This window comes from Mustelus asterias, unplaced genomic scaffold, assembly GCF_964213995.1.
Source record: "Mustelus asterias unplaced genomic scaffold, sMusAst1.hap1.1 HAP1_SCAFFOLD_73, whole genome shotgun sequence".
Taxonomy (NCBI): domain Eukaryota; kingdom Metazoa; phylum Chordata; class Chondrichthyes; order Carcharhiniformes; family Triakidae; genus Mustelus; species Mustelus asterias.
Window position 1 is genome coordinate 1,373,797 of NW_027590133.1, and position 23,567 is coordinate 1,397,363.

The window sequence follows — 23,567 nt, forward strand, 5'->3', positions numbered from 1 at the left end:
ACTCACAAGGGAGACACCTAATTGACAGGAGGCACTCCTGATCGACAGGGGGCACTTCTCATGGAGAGTGGGCAATCCTCATTTACATGGGGCACTACTCATTAAGAAGTTTAACAACACCAGGTTAAAGTCCAACATGTTTATTTGGTAGCAAAAGCCACAGTGTGTCTATTGCTACCACATAAACCTGTTGGACTTTAACCTGGTGTTGTTAAACTTCTTAGTGTGTTTACCCCAGTCCAACGCCGGCATCTCCACATCAGCACAACTCATTGACAGGGGGCACACCTCATAGACAGTGGGCTGTCCACATTGACAGGGGGAACTCCTTGACGGAGGGGCACACCTCATTGACGATTGGGCCGTCCTCATTGAAGGTGGTGCACTCCTCATTGACGGGGGGCCCTCCTCATTGACGGCGGGCACTCCTCATTGACAAGGGGAACTCCTCATTGACAAGGGGAACTCCTCATTGATAGGGGGCACTCCTCATTAGCATGGGGAACTCTTAATTGACATGGGGCATTCCTACATTCCTAATTTTAGGTGGGTCATTCCTCATTGACAGGGGGCTCTCCTCATTGACAGTGGCACTCCTTATTGACAGGGAGCACTACTTATTGACGGGGGCACTCCTCATTGACAGGAGGCACTCCTAAATGACAGGGCACGCTCCTCATTGACAGGGGGCACTCCTAATTGAAAGGGTCATCCTAATTCACCGGCGCCACACCGAATTGACAGGAGGATCTGCAAATTGCCAAGGGACACTCCTAATTGAAAGGGGCACCTCTAAAAGACAGGGGAGAATCCTAATTGATAGGGGCACTCCTAATCGTAAGGGGGCACTCCTCAGGGACAGTGGGCATTCCTCATTGACAGGGGGCATATCTCATTGACAGGGGGCACTCCTCATTGACAGGGGGACTCCTCATTGACAGGGGGCGCACCTCATTGAAAGGGGCACTGCTTATTGGCAGCAGTCACGCCTAATTGGCAGCGGTCACTCCAAATTGGCTGGGGACATGCCTAACCGACAGGAGAGCTCCTAATTGAAAGGGCGGACTCGACATTGATAGGGGGTACTCCTAAATGACAGGGGGCACTCCTAATTGAAAGGGGTCATCCTAATCGACCGGGGCCACTCCGAATTGACAGGACGAGCTCCTAATTGACAAGGGACACTCCTAATTGAAAGGGGCCACTTCTAAAAGACAGGGAAGAGTCCTAATTGACAGGGGGCACTCCTAATCGAAAGTGGGCACTCCTCAGGGACAGTGGGCATTCCCCAAAGTCAGGGGGCACACCTCATTGACAGGGGGCACTCCTCATTGACAGGGGACTCCTCATTGACAGGGGGCGCACCTCATTGAAATGGGGCACTGCTAATTGGCAGCAGTCACTCCTAATTGGCAGCGGTCACTCCAAATTGGCAGGGGACATTCCTAACCGACAGGGGAGCTCCTAATTGAAAGGGCGGACTCCAACCTGACAGGGGGTACTCCTAAATGACAGTGGCACTCCTCATTGGTATGCGCACTTCTCATTGACATGGGGTACTCCTCATTTACATGGGCACTCCTCAATGACAGGTGCACTCCTCATTGGCATGCGCACTTCTCATTGACATGGGGTATTCCTCATTTACATGGGCACTCCTCAACGACAGGAGGCACTCCGAATTGGCAGGGGTCACTCCTATTTGGATGGGGCAGTCCTAATTGACATGGGGCACTCCTAATTGACATGGGGCATGTCTCATTGACAGGTGGCATTCCTCATTGAGAGGTGGCACTCCTGATTGACAGGGGGCACTTCTTACTGACAGGGGCACTCCTAATTGACATGGAACACTACTCATTGCGGGGGGGGGGGGGACACCAGTAATTGAAAGGGTTCACTCCTTATTGACCGGGGCCACTCCTAATTGACTGGGGAGTTCCTCATTGACAAGGGACACTCCTAATTGAGAGGCGGCACTCCAAATTGACAGGGGAGACTCTTAACTACAGAGGGCACTCCAAATGGACAGTGGGCACTCCTCATTGTCAGAGGGCACTTCGCATTGACAGGGGCACTCCGCACTGACACGGGGACTCCTCATTGACAGGCGCCACTCCTCATTGACAGGGAGCACTCCTTATTGGCAGGTGGCACTCCTAACTGACCGGGCGATCTCCAAGAAGACAAGGGGCACTCCTAATTGGAAGGGGTTACTCCTACTTGACAGGGGCACTCCTCATTGACAGTGGGCTCTCCCCATTGACATGGGGCATCCTCATTGACAGGGGACACTCCTGATTGACAGGGGGCACTCTTCATTGACAGGGGGCACTCCTAATTGACATAGGGCGTTCCTCATTGACAGGGTGCATTCGTGATTGAAGGGGGCACTCCTGATTGACAGGGGGCACTCGTAATTGACATGGGACACTACTCATTGAAAGGGGGCACTACTAATTGAAAGGGGTGACACCCTAATTGAACGGGGCCACTCCTAATTGACAGGGTGAGCTCCTACTTGAGAAGCGGCACTCCGAATTGAAAGGGGTCACTCCAAATTGACAACGGTGACTCCTAATTGACAGGGGGCACTCCTGATCGACAGGGGGCACTTCTCATGTACAGTGGGCACTCCTTGTTGGCATGTGCACTCCTCATTGACATGGGGAACTCCTCATTTACATGGGCACTCCTCAGTGACATGAGGCACTCCGAATTGGCAGTGGTCACTCCTAATTGTTTGGGGGCACTCCTAATTGACACGGGCACACCTAATTAACACGGGGCATTTCTCATTGACAGGTGGCATTCCTCATGGAGAGGGGGCACTCCTCATGGATAGTGGGCAAACCTCATTGACAAAGGGCACGACTCATTAATAGAGGGCACTCCACATTGACACGGGGACTCCTCATTGACAGGCGGCACTCCTAATTGACAGGGGGCACTCCTAATTGGCAGGGGTCTCTCCTAATTGGCATTGGGAATTAGTAATTGATACGCAGCACTCCTAACTGACCGAACGATCTCATAATTGACAAGGGGCACTCATAATTGAAAGCGGTTACTCCTACTTGACAGTGGGTACTCCTCACTGACAGGGAGCACTCCTATTTGGCAAGGGGCACTCCTCATTTACAGGAGGCACTCCTCATTGACAGGGGGCATTCCTCATTGACAGGGGGAGGTTCTACTTCACAAGTGGCACTCCTAATTGAAATAGGTCACTCCATCTTGACAGGGGAGACTCCTAATTGAAAGGGGGCACTCCTCATGGACCACTGGCACTCCCCATTGACAGAGGGCAATCCTCAACGGCAGGGTGCACTTCTCATTGACATGGGGCATTCCTCATTGACAGAGGGCATTCCAGATTGAAGGGGGCACTCCTGATTGACAGGGGGCACTCGTACTTGACAGCAGGCACTCCTAATTGCCACGAGACGATACTCATTGAAAGGGGTCACTAGTAATTGAAGGGGGTGACTCCTAATTGAACGGGGCCACTCCTAATTGACAGGGGGGGCTCCTACTTGACAAGGGGCACTCCTAAGTGACCGGGGGCACTCCAAACTCACAAGGGAGACTCCTAATTGACAGGAGGCAAACCTGATCGACAGGGGGCACTTCTCATGGAGAGTGGGCACTCCTCATTTACATGGGGCACTACACATTAAGAAGTTTAACAACACCAGGTTAAAGTCCAACAGGTTTATTTGGTAGCAAAAGCCACACGTGTGTGGGTAAACCTCATTGACAAAGGGCACGACTCATTAATAGAGGGCACTCCACATTGACACGGGGACTCCTCATTGACAGGCGGCACTCCTAATTGACAGGGGTCACTCCTAATTGGCAGTGGTCACCCCTAATTGGCGGGGCGAATGACTAATTGACACGGAACACTCCAAACTGACAGGCGGATCTCCTAATTGACACAGGGCACTCCTAACTGACAGGGGTCACTCCGAAATGACAGGGGGCACTCCTAATTGAGAGAGGTCACTCCTAATTGACTGGGGCCACTCCTAATTGACAGGGGCACTCCTGATCGATAGGGGGTACTCCTACTTCACAGGGGGCACTCCTAATTGACAGGGGGCACTCCTAATTGATAGGGGGCACTCCTCATTGACAGGAGCACTCCTCTTTGACAGAGGGCACTCCTCATTGACAGGGCCACTCCTCATTGACAGAGGACATTCCTCATTGAGAGGGGGCACTCCTGATTGCCAGGGGGCACCCTTCATTGACAGGGGGCACTCCTAATTAACACTGGACACTACTTATTGACAGGGGGTGGCACCACTAATTGAAAGGGGTCACTCCTAATTGACTGGGGCCACTCCTAATTGACAGGGGGCACTCCTGTTCGATAGGGGGCACGTCTCATGGACAGTGAGCACTCCTCATTGACATGGGGTACTACTCATTGACAGAGGGAACTCCTCATTGACGGTGGGGCACTCCTCATTGACGGTGGGGCACTCCTCATTGACGGTGGGGCACTCCTCATTGACGGGGGGGGGCACTCCTCTTTGACGATGTGGCACTCCTACTTGACGGGGGGCACTCCTCATTGACAAGGGGAACTCCTCATTGACAAGGGGAACTCTTCATTGACAGGGGCCTTCTAATTGACAGGGGGCACTCCTAATTGACATGGGGGCAAACCTCATTGACAGGGGGCAATCCTAATTGGCTGTGGTCACTCCTAATTGGCAGCGGTCACTCCTAATTGGCAGGGGACAGTCCTCACCGACAGGGGGAGCTCCAAATTGAAAGGGAGTACTCCAACTTGACAGGGGGCACTCCTCATTGACCGGGGCCACTCCTCAGTGACAGGGGCACTCCTCATTGGTATGTGCAGTCCTCATTGACACAGGGTACTCCTCATTTACATGGGCACTCCTCAATGACAGGAGGCATTCCGAATTGGCAGGGGTCACTCCTAATTGGTTGGGGGCACTCCTAATTGACTCGGGGCACTCCTAATTGACATGGGGCATTTCTCATTGACAGGTGGCATTCCTCATTGAGATGGGGCACTTCTCATGGACAGTGGGCACTCCTCATTGACAAAGGCCACGACTCATTGATAGGGGGCACTCCACATTGACACGGGGACTCCTCATTGACAGGCGGCACTCCTAATTGACAAGGGAAACTCCACATTAACAGGGGCCTCCAATTTGACAGGGGGCACTCCTCATTGACAGGGGACAGTGCAAATTGTCGGGGGACACTACTCAATGACAGGGGTCAGTCCTCATTGACGGGGGGGCACTCCTCATTCGCATGGGGAACTCGTAATTGACATGGGGCACTCCTTATTGATATGGAGCATTCCAAATTGACAGGGGGCACTCCTCATTGACAGTGGCACTCCTTATTGAGAGGGGGCACTCATAATTGAAAGCGGTTACTACTAATTGACCGGAGCCAAGCTGAATTGAAATGGCGGAGCTCCGAATTGACAAGACACTCCAAATTGAAAGGCGGCACTCCTAACAGACAGGGGAGACTACTAATCGAAAGGGGGCACTCCGAATTGACAGGGGGCACTCCTCATTGACAGGGGGCACTCCTCATTGACAGGGGCACTCCTCATTGACAGGCGGCTCTCCTCAGCGACAAGGGGAACTCCTCATTGACAAGGGGAACTCCTCATTGACAGGGGCCTTCTAATTGACAGGGGGCACTCCTAATTGACATGGCGGCAAACCTCATTGACAGGGGGCAATCCTAATTGGCTGTGGTCACTCCTAATTGGCAGCGGTCACTCCTAATTGGCAGGGGACAGTCCTGACCGACAGGGGGAGCTCCAAATTGAAAGGGTGTACTCCAACTTGACAGGGGGCACTCTTCATTGACCGGGTCCACTCCTCAGTGACAGGGGCACACCTCATTGGTATGTGCAGTCCTCATTGACACGGGGTACTCCTCATTTACATGGGCACTCCTCAATGACAGGAGGCACTCCGAATTGGCAGGGGTCACTCCTAATTGGTTGGGGGCACTCCTAATTGACTCGGGGCACTCCTAATTGACATGGGGCATTTCTCATTGACAGGTGACATTACTCATTGAGATGGGGCACTTTTCATGGACAGTGGGCACTCCTCATTGACAAAGGCCACGACTCATTGATAGGGGGCACTCCACATTGACACGGGGACTCCTCATTGACAGGCGGCACTCCTAATTGACATAGGGCATTCCTCATTGACAGGTGGCATTCCTCATTGACATTTGGCACTCTTATTTGACAGGGGGCAATCCTCATGGACAGTGGGCACTCCTCATTGACAGAGGGCACTACGCATTGATGGGGGACACTCCGCATTGACACGGGGACTTTTCAATGACAGATGGCACTCCACAATGACAGGGGACACTCCTAATTGACACGGAGCACTCCTAACTGAACGAGCGATCTCATAATTGACACGGGGCACTCCTAATTGAAAGCGGTTACTCCTATTTGACAGTAGGCACTCCTCACTGACAGGGGGCACTCCTAATTGGCAACGGGCACTTCTCATTGACAGGAGGCACTCCTCATAGACAGTGGGCTCTCCACATTGACAGGGGGAACTCCTCCTTGACGGTGGGGCACTCCGAATTGACAAGGGAAACTCCACATTGACAAGCGGAACTCCTCATTGGCAGGGGGCACTCCTAATTGACAGGGGCATTGCTAATTGTCGGGGGACACTACTCATTGACAGCGGTCACTCCTCATTGACAGGAGGCACTCCTTATTGGCAAGGGGCACTCCTTATTGGCAGGGGGCACTCCAAATTGACATGGGTCGCTCCTAATTGGAAGAGGCAGCACCTAATTGACAAGGGGCATTCCTAATTGAAAGGAGGCACTCCTAATTATTAAGGGGAACTCCTCATTGACAGGGGGCACTCCTAATTGACAAGGGAAACTCCACATTGACAGGGGCCTCCAATTTGACAGGGGGCACTCCTCATTGACAGGGGACAGTGCAAATTGTCGGGGGACACTACTCAATGACAGGGGGCAGTCCTCATTGACGGGGGGGCACTCCTCATTCGCATGGGGAACTCGTAATTGAAATGGGGCACTCCTAATTGATATGGGGCATTCCAAATTGACAGGGGGCACTCCTCATTGACAGTGGCACTCCTTATTGAGAGGGGTCACTCATAATTGAAAGCGGTTACTCCTAATTGACCGGAGCCAAGCTGACTTGAAATGGCGGAGCTACGAATTGACAAGACACTCCAAATTGAAAGGCGGCACTCCTAACAGACAGGGGAGACTACTAATCGAAAGGGGGCACTCCGAATTGACAGGGGGCACTCCTCATTGACAGGGGCACTCCTCATTGACAGGCGGCTCTCCTAATTTGCACCGGTCACTCCTAATTGGCAGTAGTCACTCCTAATTGGCAGGGGACATTCCGAACCGACAGGGGAAGCTCCTAATTGAAAGGGGGTACTCCAACTTGACAGGCGGCACTACTAATTGACAGGGGGCACTCATAATTGACAGGGGGCACTCCTCATTGATAGGGGTACTCCTCATTGGCATGGGCACTCCTCAGTGGCATGGGGCACTCCTCATTGACAGGGGGCACTCGTCATTGGCAGGGGGAACTCCTCATTGACATGGGCATTCCTCAGTGACAGGAGGCACTCGTTATTGACAGGGGGCACTGCTCATTGACAGGGGGCACTCGAAAATGACAGGGGGCACTCCTAATTGACAGGGGGACTCCTAATTTACATGGGACACTACTCATTGAAAGGGGGCACTACTAATTGAAGGGAGTCACTGCGAATTGACCGGGGCAACTCCTAGTTGACAGGAGGAGCTCCTAATTCACAAGTGGCACTCCTACTTTAAAGAGGGCACTCCAAATTGACAGGGGAGATTCCAAATTGAAAGGGGGCACCCGTAATAGACAGTGGGCAATCCTCATTGACAGGGGGCACTTCTCATTGACGGGGGCACTCCTCATTGACAGAGGGCACTTCTCATTGGTAAGGGGCACTCTCTATTGACAGGGGACATTCCTTATTGACAAGGGGCACTCCTAATTGACAGTGGCCACACCTAATTGAGAGAGGGAACAACTGACTGACAGGTAGCTTTGCTAACTGAAGGGAGGCACTCCCAATTGTCAAGGGGAGCTCCTCATTGAAAGAGGACTCCTTACTGATGGTGGGGCACTCCTCATTGACGGGGGTGGGGGGCACATCCCATTGATTGGGAGGCACTCCTCATTGACAAGAGGAACTCCTCATTCACAGGGGACGTCAAATTGACAGGGGGCACTCCTCATTGACAGTGGCACTCCTTATTGTCCGGGGGCACCCCTAATTGACGGGGGGCACTCCTCTTTGACAGGGGTACTCCTAATTGACAAGGGGCACTCTTAATTGAAGGGGGCACTCCTAACAGACAGGGGGCAATCCTCATTGACAGGGGGCAATCCTCATTGACAGGGGGCACTCATCATTTACAGGGGGGACTCCCCTTTAACAGGGGACACTCCAAATTGGCAGCAATCAATCCTAATTGACAGCGGTCACTCCTAATTGGCAGGGGACATTCCTAACCCACAGGGGGCGCTCCTAATTGAAAGGGGGTACTCCAACTTGACAGGGATTCCTAATTGACTGGGGGCACTCATAATTGGCTGGGGCCACTCCTCATTGACAGGAGGCATTCCTCATTGACAGGGACACACCTCATTGGCATGGGCACTCCTCATTGGCATGGGGCACACCTCATTGACAGGGGGCACTCGTCATTGACAGGGGGCACTTCTCAAGGACAGTGTGCACTCCTCATTGACATGGGGCCTCATTGACAGGGGGCACGCCTCATTGAGAGGGGGCGCTGCTCATTGACGGTGGGGCACTCCTCATTGGCATGGGCACTCCTCATTGACACGGGGCACTGCTCATTGACAGGGGGCACTCCTAACTGACAGGGGGCACTCCTAATTGACATGGGACTCTACTCATTGAAAGGGGGCATTACTTATTGAAAGGAGTCACTGCGAATTGACCGGGGCCACTCCTAATTGTCAGCGGGAGTTCCTAATTCACAAGTGGCACTCCTAATTGAAAGAGGGCACTCCAAATTGACAGGGGAGATTCCTAATTGACTGGAGACACCCCTAATCGGCAGTGGGCACTCCTCATTGAAGGGGGGCAATCCACATTGACAGTGGGCACTTCTCATTGGAAAGGGGCACTCCTAATTGAAAGGGACACTCCTTGTTGATAGAGGGAACTCCGCATTGACAGGGGGCACTCCTCATTGACAGGGGCACTCGTCATTGACAGGGGCCACTTCTCATTGACAGGGAGGACTCCTCATTGACAGGGAGCAATCCTCATTGACAGGGGGCACTCCTCATTGACATGGGGCACTCGTAATGGACATGGGGCACTCCTAATTGAAATGGGACACTACCCATTGAAGGCGGGCACTACTAATTAAAGAGGGTCACTCCTAATTGACCTGGGGCAATCCTAACTGACAGGGGGAGCTCCTAGTTCACAATGGGGACTCCAAATTGAAAGGGGGCACTCCAAATTGACAAGGGAGACTCCTAATTGACAGGGGGCACTCCAAATTGACAATGAGACTCCTAATTGACAGGCGGCCCTACAATTCGACATGGGGCACTTCTCAAGGACAGTGTGCACTCCTCATTGACATGGGGCCTCATTGACAGGGGGCACGCCTCATTGAGAGGGGGCGCTGCTCATTGACGGTGGGGCACTACTCATTGACGGTGGGGCACTCCTCATTGACGGTGGGGCACTTCTCATTGTCGGGGGGGACTCCTCACTGACGGGGGAACTCCTCATTGACAAGGGGAACTCCTCATTGACCGCGGCCACTCCTAATTGACAGGTGGCACTCCTAATTGACAGGGGGCACTCCGCATTGAGATGGGGCACTACTAATTGAAATGGGGCACTCCTAATTGAAATGGGGCACTCCTAATGGACATGGGGCATTCCTCATTGACAGGGGCCACTCCTTGTTGACAGGGGGCACTCCGTATTGGCAGGGGACACTCCTAATTGACAGGGGCCACTCCTAATTGACAGGGGGAGCACCTGACTGACAAGGGGCATTCGTAATTGAATGGAGGCACTCCCAATTATCAGGGGGAACTCCTCATTGACAGAGGACTCCTCATTGAGAGAGAGCAACTCCTAATTGACTGGGGCACACCTAATTGACCGGTGTCACTCTTAGGTGACAGGGGGCACGCCTCATTGAGAGGGGGCACTCCTCAGTGACGGTGGGGCACTCCTCATTGACGGGGGCGTCACTCCTCATTGACTGGGAGGCACTCCTCATTGACAAGAGCAACAGCTCATTGACAAGGGACTTCAAATTGACAGGTGGCACTCCTAATTGACAGGGGGCAGTCCTAATTGTCGAGGGGCACTACTCAATGACAGGGGGCACTCCTCATTGATGGGGGCATTCCTCATTAGCATCGGGAATTCCTAATTGACATGCGGCACTCCTAATTGATATGGGGCTTTCCTCATTGACAGGGGGCACACCACATTGACAGGTGGCACTCCTAATTGACAAGGGGCACTCTTAATTGACGGGGGCACTCCTAACAGCCAGGGTGCAATCCTCATTGGCAGGGGCACTCTTCATTTACAGGGGGGACTCCTCTTTGACAGCGGGCACTCCTCATTGACAGGGGACACTCCAAATTGACAGCGGTCACTCCGAATGGGCAGCGGTCACTCCTAATTGGCAGGGTACATTCCTAACCGACAGGAGCAGCTCCTAATTGAAAGGGGGTACTCCAACTTGACAGGGACTCCTAATCGACAGGGGGCACTCATAATTGAAAAGGGGCACTCCACATAGTCGGGGACACGACCCAATGACAGGGGGCACTCCTCATTGACGTTGGGGCACTCCTCTTTGACGGGGGAGGGGGCACTCCCCATTGATTGGGAGACACTCCTCATTGACAAAAGGAACTCCTCATTGACAGGGGACTTCAAATTGATAGGGGGCACTCCTAATTGACAGAGGGCAGTCCTAATTTTCGGGAGACACTACTCAATGACAGGGGGCACTCCTCATTGATAGGGGGCATTCGTCATTACCATGGGGAATTCCTAATTGACATGGGAAACTCCTAATTGACATGGGCATTCCTCATTGACAGGGGGCACTCCTTTTTGACAGCGGCACTCCTTATTGACAGGGGGCACTCCTCTTTGACAGGGAGCACTCCTCTTTGACAGGGGGCACTCCAAACTGAGAGGGGGCACTCCTAATTTATATGGGACACTACTCATTGAAAGGGGGCACGACTTATGGAAAGGGATCACTCCTAATTGGCCTTGGGCCACTCTTAATTGACAGGGGAGTTCCTAGTTGACAATGGGCACTCCTAATTGAAAGGGGGCACTCCAAATTGTCAAGGGAGACTCCCAGTTGACAGGGGGCACTACAATTCGACAGGGGGTACTTCCCATGGACAGTGGGCACTCCTCATTGACAGGCGGCACTCCTCATTGACAGGGGGCACTCCTCATTGACAGGGGGCACACCTCATTGACGGTGGGGCACTCCTCATTAATGGTGGGGCCCTCCTCACTGACGGGGGGGGGGCACTCCGCATTGACAATGGGAAGCTCTCTTTGACAGGGGGCACTCCTAATTGACAGGGGACACTCCTAATTGACAGGGGGGACTCCAAGTAGTCGCGAGACACTACCCATTGACAGGGGGCACTCCTCGTTGACAGGGGGCCCTCCTCATTGACATGGGGCACTCCTAATTGATAGGGGGCATTCCTGATTGAAAGGGGGCACTCCTCATTGACAGTGGCACTCCTTTTTGACGGGGGGCTCTCCTAATTGACAAGGGACACTCTTAATTGAAGGGGGGCACTCCAAACGGACATGGGGCAATCCTCATTGACAGAGGGCACTCCTAATTGGCAGCGGTCACTGCCAATTGGCAGCGGTCAATCCTAATTGGCAGGGGACATTCCTAAGCGCCAGGGGGAGCTCCTAATTGAAAGGGGGTGCTCCAACTTGCCTGGGGTCACTCCTCATTGACAGGGGGCACTCACAATTGGCATGGGTCGCTCCTCATTGACAGGGGGCACTCCTCATTGACAGGGGCACTCCCCATTGGCATGGGCTCTCCTCATTGGCATGGGGCATTCCTCATTGACAGGTGGCACTCGTCATTGACAGGGGGCACTCCTCATTTTCATGGGCACTCCTCAGTGACAGGAGGCACTCCACAATAGGAGGGGTCACTCCTAATTGGTACGGGGCACTCCTTTCTGTCATGGGGCATTCCTAATTGACATGGGGCATTTCTCATTGACAGGGGGCAATCCTCATTGACAGGGGCACTCCGGATTGACACGGGACACTCCTCATTGACGGGGGTGCACCACTAATTGAAAGGGGCCACTCCTAATTGACCGGGGCCACTCCTCATTGACAGGGAGAGTTCCGAACGGACAAGTGAGACTCCGAATTGGAATGGGGTATTCCAAACTGACAGGGGAGATTCATAATTGACAGGGGGCACTCCTCATAGACAGTGGGCCCTCCTCATTGACAGAGGGCACTAACCATTGAAAGGGGGCACTCCGCATTGACAGGGGGCACTGCTCATTGACGGTGGGGCACTCCTCATTGACAGTGGGCTCTCCACATTGACAGGTGGAACTCCTCCTTGACGGTGGGGCACTCCTCTTTGACGGGGGGTGGGGGGACTCCACATTGCCGGGGGGGGGCATTCCTCATTGACAATGGGAAGTCCTCATTGACAGGGGCCTCCTAATTGACAGGGGGCTCTCCTACTTGACAAGGGACACTCTTAATTGAAGGGGGGCACTCCAAACGGACAGGGGGCACTCCTCATTGACAGGGGGCACTCCAAATAGTGGGGGGACACGACCCATTGACAAGGGGCACTCCTCATTGACGGTTCGGCACTCCTCATTGACGGGGGGAGGGGTGGGTGGCACTCCCCATTGATTGGGAGGCACTCCTCAATGTCAAGAGGAACTCCTCATTGACATTGGACTTCAAATTGACAGGGGGCATTCCAAATTGTCGGTGGACACTAGTCAATGACAGGGGACACTCCTCATTGATAGGGGGCATTCCTCATTACCATGGGGAATTCCTAATTGACATGGGACACTCCTAATTGATATGGGACATTCCTCATTGACAGGGGGCACTCCTCATTGACAGTGGCTGTTCTAATTGACAGGGCGCACTCCTAATTGACAGGGGGCACTCCTCTTTGACAGGGGGCACTCCACATTGACAAGGGACACTCTTAATTGAAGGGGGGCACTCATAACAGACAGCGGGCAATCCACATTGACAGGGGGCACTTCTCATTGACAGGGCACACTCCTAATTGGCAGCGGTCAATCCTAATTGGCATCGGTTACGCCTATTTGGCAGGGGACATTCCTAACAGACAGGGGGAGCTCCTAATTGGAAGCGGGTACTCCAACTTTACAGGGACTTCTAATTGACGGGGGCACTCATAATTGGCAGGGGGCACTCCTAATTGACAAGGGGCACTCCTAATTGAAGGGGGGCACTCCTAACAGACAGGGGGCAATCCTCATTGACAGGGGGCACTCCTCATTTAGAGGGGGGACTCCTCTTTGACAGGGGGCAATCCTCATTGACAGGGCACGCTCCTAATTGGCAGCGGTCACTCCTAATTGGCAGCGGTCACTTCTAATTGGCAGGGGACATTCCTAAACGACAGGGGGAGCTCCTAATTGAAAGGGGGTACTCCAACTTGACAGGGACTCCTAATTGACAGGGGGGACTCATAATTGGCATGGGACAATCCTCATTGGCAGGTGGCACTCGTGATTGACAGGGGGCGCTCCTAATTGACATTGGCACTCCTCAGTGACAGGAGGCATTCCGAAATAGCACGGGTCACTCCTAATTGGTAGGGGGCACTCATTTTTGACATGGGGCACTCCTATTTGACATGGGGCATTTCTCACTGACAGGGGGCAATCTCCATTGACAGGGGGCCTTCCTGATTGACTGGGGACACTGCTTATTGACAGGGCACACTCCGGATTGACACGAGACACTCCTCATTGACGAGGGTGCACCACTAATTGAAAGGGGCACTCCTAATTGACCGGGGCCACTCCTCATTGACAGGGGGAGATCCGAATTGTCAAAGGACACTCCTAATTGGAAGGGGGCACACCACATTTACAGTGGAGACTCATAATTGACAGGGGGCACTCCTCATAGACAGTGGACACTCCTCATTGACAGAGGGCACTACTCATTGAAAGGGGGCAATGCGCATTGACAGGGGGCACTCCTCATTGACAGGCGGCACTCCTCAGTGACAGGGGGCACTCCTCATTGACAGGGGGCACACCTCATTGACGGTGGGGCGCTCCTCATTAATGGTGGGGCCCTCCTCATTGACGGGGGGGGGGCACTCCGCATTGACAATGTGAAGTTATCTTTGACAGGGCGCACTCCTAATTGACGGGGGGCACTCCTAATTGACAGGGGGCACTCCAAGTAGTCGCGGGACACTACCCATTGACAGGGAGCCGTCCTCATTGACATGGGGCACTCCTAATTGATATGGGGCATTCCTCATTGAAAGGAGGCACTCCTCATTGACAGTGGCACTCCTTATTGACAGGGGACTTCAAATTGACACTGGGCACTCCTCATTGACAGGGGCACTCCTTACTGACATGGGGCACTTCTAATTGACATGGAGCATTCCTCATTGACAGGCAATATTCCTGATTAATAGGGGGCACTCCTAGTTGATAGCCCTGACTCCTCATTGACACGGGACGCTACTCATTGATGGGGGGAGCTCGTAGTTGACAAGGGGCACTCCTAATTCAAAAGGGGGACTCCAGATTGACAGGGGAGACTCCTAATTGACGGGGGCACACCTAATTGAAATGGGGCACTCATAATTGACATGGGGCATTCCTCATTGACATGGGGCATTCCTCATTGAAAGGGGGCACTCTTCATTGACAGGGGTCGGTCCTAATTGTCAGCGGTCACTCCTAATTATCAGAGGGCATTCCTAACTGCCAGGTGGAGCTCCGAATTGACAAGGGGCACAACTTATTGAAAGTACACTGCATTGGGATACTTTTGAACTTGTATAATGTCTGAAATGATACTTGAAACCCTATACATCTGATGTGCTAAGTGTAATTTTACAAGATGTAAATTTTAAATTTACTTGACGGGGTACTGCTAATTGACAGGGGGCACTCCTAATTGACAGGTGGCACTCCTAATTGACAGGGGGCACTCTTCATTGACGGGGGGCACTCCTCATGGACAGTGGGCGCTCGTCACTGACAGGGGGCACTCCTGATTGAGAGGGGGCACTCCTTTTTGACACGGGGCACTCCGTATTGACAGGGGGCACTCCTCATTGACAGGGGGCACTCCCCATTGACAGGAGGCACACCTAATTGGCAGGGGTCACTCCTAATTGACAGGGGGCACTCCTAACTGACAGGGGGCACTACTAAATGACAGAGGGCGCTCCTAATTGACTGGGGACACTCCTCATTGACATGGTGCCCTCCAAACTGACATGGGGCAATCCTAACTGACACGGGGCACACCTAACTGACATGGGGCACTCCTAATTGACATGGGGCATTCCTCATTGACAGGGAGTATTCCTGATTGACAGGGGGCACTCCTCGTTGATAGCAGGGACTCCTAATTGACACGGGACGCTACTCACTGATGGGGGGAGCTCGTAGTTGACAAGGGGCACTCCCATTTGAAAAGGGGCACTCCAAATTGACAGGGGAGACTCCTAATTGACATGGGGCACTCCTAATTGACATGGGGCACTCCAAATTGACAGGGTGCACTCTTCATTGACAGGGGGCACTCCAAGTTGGCAGTGGCCGCTCCAAATTGGCAGGGGGCATTCCTAACTGCCAGGTGGAGCTCCGAATTGACAAGGGGCACAGCTCAGTGAAAGTAGACTGCAAAGGGATAACTTTGAATTTGTATAATTTCTGAAATGATACTTGAAACTTGTACATCCGATGTGCTAAGTGTAATTTTACAAAATGTAAATTTTAAATTTACTTGACAGGGGGTACTGCGAATGACAGGGGGCAATCCAAATTGAAAGGAGGCACTCCTAACTGACAGGTGGCACTCCTAATTAGCAGGGGGCACTCCTCATTGACGGGGGTAACTCCTCATTGACAGGGGGCACTCCTCAGTGAAAGGGTACACTCCTCATTGACACGGGGCATTCCGAATTGGCACGGGACTCTCCTACATGACATGGGGCATTCCTCATTGACAGGCGGCACTCCTCATTGACATGGGGCACTCCTAATTGGCACGGGACGCTCCTAATTCACATGGGGCGTTTCTCATTGACAGTGGGCTGTCTTCATTGACAGGGTGCACTCATAATTGGCAGCGGCCACTCCTAATTTGCAGGGGTCACTCCTAATTGGCAGGGGGCATTCCTAACTGCCAGGGGAGCTCCTAATTGACAAGAGGCACTCCTTATTGATAGACGGAATTCCTCATTGACAGGCGGCAATCCAAATTGAAAGGGGGCACTCCTAATTGACATGGGGCACTCCTCATTGACAGTGGGCACTCCTCATTGACAGGGGGCACTCGTCATTGACAGGGGACACTCCTAATTGGCAGCGGTCACTCCAAATGACAGGGGCCACTCCTCTTTTATAGCGGACACTCCTCATTGACGGTGGGGCCTTCCTCATTGACAGGGGGCACTCCTCATTGAAAGGGGGCACTCCTCATTGACATGGGGCACTCCACATTGACATGGGGCACTCCTAATTGACATGGGGCGTTCCTCAATGACAGGTGGCACTCATTGGCAGCGGTCACTCCTAATTGGCAGCGGTCACTCCTAATTCGCAGGGGGTATTCCTAACTGGTAGGGGGAAATAACTAATTGACAAGTGGCGCTCCAAATTGACGGGGGGGCAATCCAAGTAGAAAAGGGGCACTCCTAATTGACAGGGGGCACTCCTCATTGACAGGGAGCGCTCCTAATTGACAGGGGGCACTCCTAATTTGCACGGGACACGACTCATTGACGGGGGGGGGGGGGAGGAGGTGCACCACCAATTGAAAGGAGCCACTCCTAATTGACGGGGGGAAGCTCCTAATTGACAAGGGGCAGTCCTACTTGGAAGGAGGCACTCCAAATTGATAGGGGAGACTCTTAATTGTCAGGCGGCACTCCTAATCGACAGGGGGGTACTCCTCATGGACCGTGGGCACTCCTCATTGACAGTGGGCAATCCTCATTGACGGGGGGTTCCTCCTCATTGACATGGCGCACTCCTAATTGACATGGGGCACTCCTAATTGGGATGGGGCTTTCCTCATTGACAGGGAGCATTCCTGATTGACAGAGGGAACTCCTAGTTGTCAGGAGGGACTCCTAATTGACACAGGAGGCTACTCATTGATGGGGGGCACTACTAATTGAAACGGCCCGTTCCTAATTGTCCGGGGCACTCCTAATTGAAAGGGGGCACTCCAAATTGACAGGGGGACGTCTAATTGACAGGGGCCACTCATCATTGACATGGGGCACTCCTCATTGACATGAGTCATTCATCATTGACAGGGGGCATTCCTGATTGACAGCGGGCACTCCTAATTGACACGGGAGACTACACATTTACGGGGGTCACTACTAATTGAAAGGGGTCACTCCTAATTGACAGGGGGCACTCCGAATTGACAGGGTAGCTCCTAATTGACAGGGGGCACTCCTGATCGACAGTGGGCAATTCTCATGGACAGTGGGCACTATTCATTGTCAGGGGGCGCACCTCATTGACAGGGGGCACTCCTCATTGACAGGGGGCACTCCTCATTGACGGTGCGGCACTCTTCATTGACGGGGGGCACTACTCATTGACAGGGGGAACTCCTCTTTGACTGGGGGCACTCCTAATTGACTGGGGGCACTCCTAATTGACTGGGGGCACTCTTCATTGACATGGGGCACTCCTCATTGACATGGGGCATTCCTCATTGACACTGTGCACTGCGTACTGACAGGGGCCAGTCCTAATTGACAGGGGCCAGTCCTAATTGACAAGGGGACTCCAAACTGAAATGAGGCACTCCTAATTGACAAAGGGGAACGCCTCATTGACAAGGGGAACTCCTAATTGACAGGGTGCACTCCTAATTGACATGGGAAACTACTAATTGACGGGGTGCACTGCTAGCTGAAAGGGATCACTCCAGATTGTCAGGGGGACCTCCTAATTGACAAGGGGCACTCCTAATTGAAAGCAGGCACTCCTAATAGACAGGTGAGGCTCCTATTTGACAGGGGCAATCCTAATCGACACGGGGCACTCCTCATGGACAGTGGGCACTTCTCATTGACAGGGGCACTCCTCATTGAGAGGGGGCACTCCCCATTGAGAGGGGGCACTCCTAATTGGCAGGGGGCACTCCTAATTGACACGGAGCGCTCCTAACTGACAGGGGGATCGCCTAATTGACAAGGGGCATTCCTTATTGACAGGGGGTGCTCCTAATTGACAGAGGGCACTCCTCAGTGTCAGCGGGGCTCTCTAATTGACAGGGGGAACTCCAAACTGATAGTGGTCACTCCCAGGTGACAGGGGACACTGCTCATTGACAGGGGGCACTCCTCATTGACGGTAGGGCAGTCCTCCTTGACAGCGGGAACTTCTCGTTGACAGGGGGCAGTCCTAATTGACATTGGGAATTCTTCATTGACAGGGGGCATACGTGATTGACAGGGGGCACTCCTGATTGACAGCGGGCACTGCTAATTGACACACGGCACTACTCATTCACGGGGTTCACCACTAATTGAAAGGGGTCACTCCTAATTGACAGGGGGGACTCCGAATTGACAGGGTAGGTCCTAATTGACAGTTGGAACTCCTGATCGACAGTGGGCAATTCCCATGGACAGTGGGCACTACGCATTGTCAGGGGGCGCACCTCATTGAGAGGGGGCACTCCTCATTGACAGGGGGCACTCCTCATTGACGGTGGGGCACTCTTCATTGACAGGGGGAACTTCTCGTTGACAGGGGGCACTCCTAATTGACATTGGGAATTCTTCATTGACGGGGGCATACGTGATTGACAGGGGGCACTCCTGATTGACAGCGGGCACTCATAATTGACACAGGACACTACTCATTGAAGGGGGGCACGACTAATTGAAAGGGGTCGCTCCTAATTGACTGGGGCCACTCCTAATTGACAGGAGGAACTCCTAGTTGACAAGGGGCACTCCTAATTGAAAGAGGGCACTCCGGATTGACTGGGGAGACTCGTAATTGACAGTGGCACTCCTGATCGACTGTGATCACTTGTCATAGACAGGGGACACTACTCATTGACAGGGGGTACACCTCATTGAAACAGGGCACTCCTAATTGGCAGGTGACACTCCTAATTGACACGGAGCGCTCCTAACTGACAGGGGGAGCTCTTAATTGTCAAGGGGCATTCCTTATTGACAGGGGGTGCTCCTAATTAACAGAGGGCACTCATCAGTGTCAGCGGGGCACTCTAATTGATAGGGGGGATCTCCTAATTTATAGTGGTCACTCCCAGGTGACAGGGGACACTGCTCATTGACAGGGGGCACTCCTTATTGACGGTGGGGCACTCCTCATTGACAGGGGGCACTCCTCATTGACGGTGGGGCGCTCCTCATTGACGGTGGGGCACTCCTCATTGACAGGGGGAACTCCTCGTTGACAGGGGGCACTCCTAATTGACATTGGAAATTCTTCATTGACGGGGGCATTCGTGATTGACAGGGGGCACTCCTGATTGACAGCGGGCACTCATAATTGACACAGGACACTACTCATTGACGGGGGGCACTACTAATTGAAAGGGGTCGCTCCTAATTGACTGGGGCCAGTCCTAATTGACAGGGGAACACCTAGTTGACAAGGGGCAGTCCTAATTGAAAGAGGTCACTCCAGATTGACTGGGGTGACTCCAAATTGACAGGGGCACTCCTGATCGACAGTGAGCACTTCTCATGGACAGGGGGCACTACTCATTGACAGGGGGCACCTCATTGAAAGGGGGCACTCCTCATTGACAGGGGGGCATCCTCATTGATAGGGGCCTTCTAATGGACAGGGGCACTGCTAATTGACAGCGGGCACTCGTAATTGACATGGGGCTTGAGAAACTCAAGCTTTTGACCACTCCTGCTCAGGAAATCATTCAGAGCCTTACATGAGCTGAAGATTGAGTTTTCGATGTTCAATTGTCCTGACCAATAGTGGACACTTCCCACGGACAGGGGGCGCTACTCATTGACAGGGGGCACACTTCATTGACAGGGGGCACTCCTCATTGACGGTGGGGCACTCTTCATTGACGGGCGGCACTATTCATTGACAGAGGGAACTCCTCTCAGGGGGCACTCCTAATTGACAGGGGGCGCTCCAAATTGACAGGGGGCACTCCTAATTGTCGGGGATCACTACTCATTGACAGTGGTCACACCTCATTGACGGGGGCACTCTTCATTGACATGGGACACTCCTCATTGACATGGGGCATTCCTCATTGACAGTGGGCAGTCCGTATTGACAGGGGACACTCCTAATTGACAGGGGCCAGTCCTAATTGACAAGGGGCACTCCAAATTGAAAGGAGGCACTCCTAATTGACAAAGGGGAACGCCTCATTGACAGAGGACTCCTCATTGACGGGGGGCAGTCCTAATTGACAAGGGGAACTCCTAATTGTCAAGGGAAACTCCTAATTGACAGGGTGCACTCCTAATTGACATGGGGCACTACTAATTGACGGGGGGCACTGCTAGTTGAAAGGGGTCACTCCAAATTGACAGGGGGAGCTCCTAATTGGCAAGGGGCACTCCTAATTGAAAGAGGGCAATCCTAATAGGCAGGTGAGACTCCTATTTGACAGGGGGCAATTCTAACCGACAGGGGGCACTCCTCGTGGTCAGTGGGTACTTCTCATTGACTTGGGCACTCCTCATTGGCAGGGGGCACTCCTAATTGACATGGAGCGCTCCTAACTGACAGGGGGAGCTCCTAATTCACAGAGGGCACTCCGAATTGATAGTGGACACTCCTCATTGTCAGGGGGGCACTCCTAACCTAAAAGGGGAAACTCCTAATTGACAGTGGTCACTCCCAGGTGACAGGGGGCACTCCTCATTGACAGGGGGCTCTCCTCATTGACGATGGGGCACACCTCATTAATGGTGGGGCTCTCCTCATTGAAGGTGGGGCACTCCTCATTGACAGGGGGAACTCCAATTGACACGGTAGCACTCCTAATTGATAGAGGGCACTCCTCATTGACAGTGGGAAATCCTCCTTGACAATGGGCACTCCTCATTGACGGTGGGGCACTCCTCATTGACAGGGGGAACACATCCTTGACAGGGGGCACTTCTCATTCACAGGGACCACTCCTCATTGTCAGGGGCCACTCCTAATTGACAGGGGGCACTCCCGATTGACAGGGGAACTCCTCATTGACAGGGCGCACTGCTAATTGCAGGGGGCACTCCTAATTGACAGTGGGCACTCCTAATTGACAGGGGGCACTCCTCATTGACAGGGAGCTCTCCTAATTGACAGGGGGCACTCGTAATTGGCACGGGACACTACTCATTGACGGGGGGAGGGGAGGGGGTGCACCACTAATTGAAAGGAGTCACTCCAAATTGACGGGGGGTAGCTCCTAATTGACAAGGGGCAGTCCTACTTGGAAGGAGGCACTTCAAATTGATAGGGGAGACTCTTAATTGACAGGCGGCACTCCTAATCGACAGGGGGTACTCCTCATGGACCGTGGGCACTCCTCATTGACAGGCGGCAATCCTCATTGACAGGGGGGTACTCCTCATTGACATGGCGCACTCTTAACTGACATGGGGCTCTCCTAACTGACATCGGGCACAACTAATTGACAGGGGGCACTCCGTATTGACAAGGGGCAATCCTCATTGACAAGGGGCACTCCTCATTGACAGGGGGCACTTCTACGTGATAGGGGGAATAACTAATTGACAGGGGACCCCTAATTGACAGGGGACACTCCTGATTGAAAGTGGGGCACTCCTCATTGACGGTGGGACACTCCTCATTGATGGTGGGGCACTCCTCATTGACAGGGGCACTCCTAATTGACAGGGGGGAACTCCATATTGGCAGGGGAGACTCCAAATTGGCAGGAGGCACCCCAAATTGTTAGGGGGCGCTCCTAATTGTCAGGCGGCATTCCTCAATGAAAGAGGGCACTCCTGGGGCATTTATAATTGACAGGGGAACTCATAGTTGACAGTGGCCACTCCAAATTTTCACGGTTCTCTCCTCATTGACAGTTGGACCCCTAATTGACAAGGGGCTCTCCTCATTGACGGTGGGTCACTCCTCCATGACGGGGTACACTATTCATTGACAGGGGCACTCCTAATTGACAGGGTGCACTCTTAACTGACAGGTGGTACTCCTAATTGACAGGGGGCACTCCAATTGACAGGGGGGAATCAAATTCACAGGTGGGACTCCTAATTGGCAGGGGGCACTCTAAATTGGTAGGGGGCATTCCACATTGACGGGGGAACTCCCAATTTGCAGGGGGTACACATAATTGACAGGGGCACTCCTAATTGACAGGCGGCACTCCTCATTGAAAGGCGGCACTCCTGGGGACATTTCTAATTGAAAGGGGAACACATAGTTGACAGTGGACAATCCTAATTGTCACGGTTCACTCCTCATTGACAAGGGGACCCCTAATTGACCGGGGGAACTCCTCATTGAAGGTGGTCCACTCCTCCATGACGGGGGGGAGGGGCACTCCTCATTGACGGGGTTCACTACTCATTCACGGGGAGGCACTCTTGATTGACGGGGGTACTCCTAATTGACGCGGGGAGGGGCACTCCTCATTGACGGGGGGACACTCCGCATTGACGGGGGGTGCTCCTCATTGACAGGGGCGCTCCTAATTAACAGGGGGAACTCCTAATTGACAAGGGGAACTCCTCATTGACAGGGGCCTCCTAGTTGGCAGGGGACACTCCAAATTGGCAGGGGGCATTCCTAATTGACAACGGGCACTCCTCATTGACATGGGGCATATCTAATTGACAGGGGGCACTCCTCATTGACAGGGGACACTTATGGGGGCGTTTCTGATTGACAGGGGCACTCTTAGTTGATATTGGGCACTCTAAATTGTCAGGATTCGCTCTTCATTGACAGGGGGACCCCTAATTGACAGCGGGCACTCCTCATTGACGGTGGGCCACTCCTCCCTGACGGGGGGCGGGGGGAGGGGGTGGCACTCCTCATTTGCGGGGGTCACTCCTCATTGAAGGGGAGGCACTCTTCATTGACGGGGGTACTCCTCATTGACGGGGGGGGGCACTCCTAATTGACTTGGGACACTCCTAATTGACAGAGGGCACTC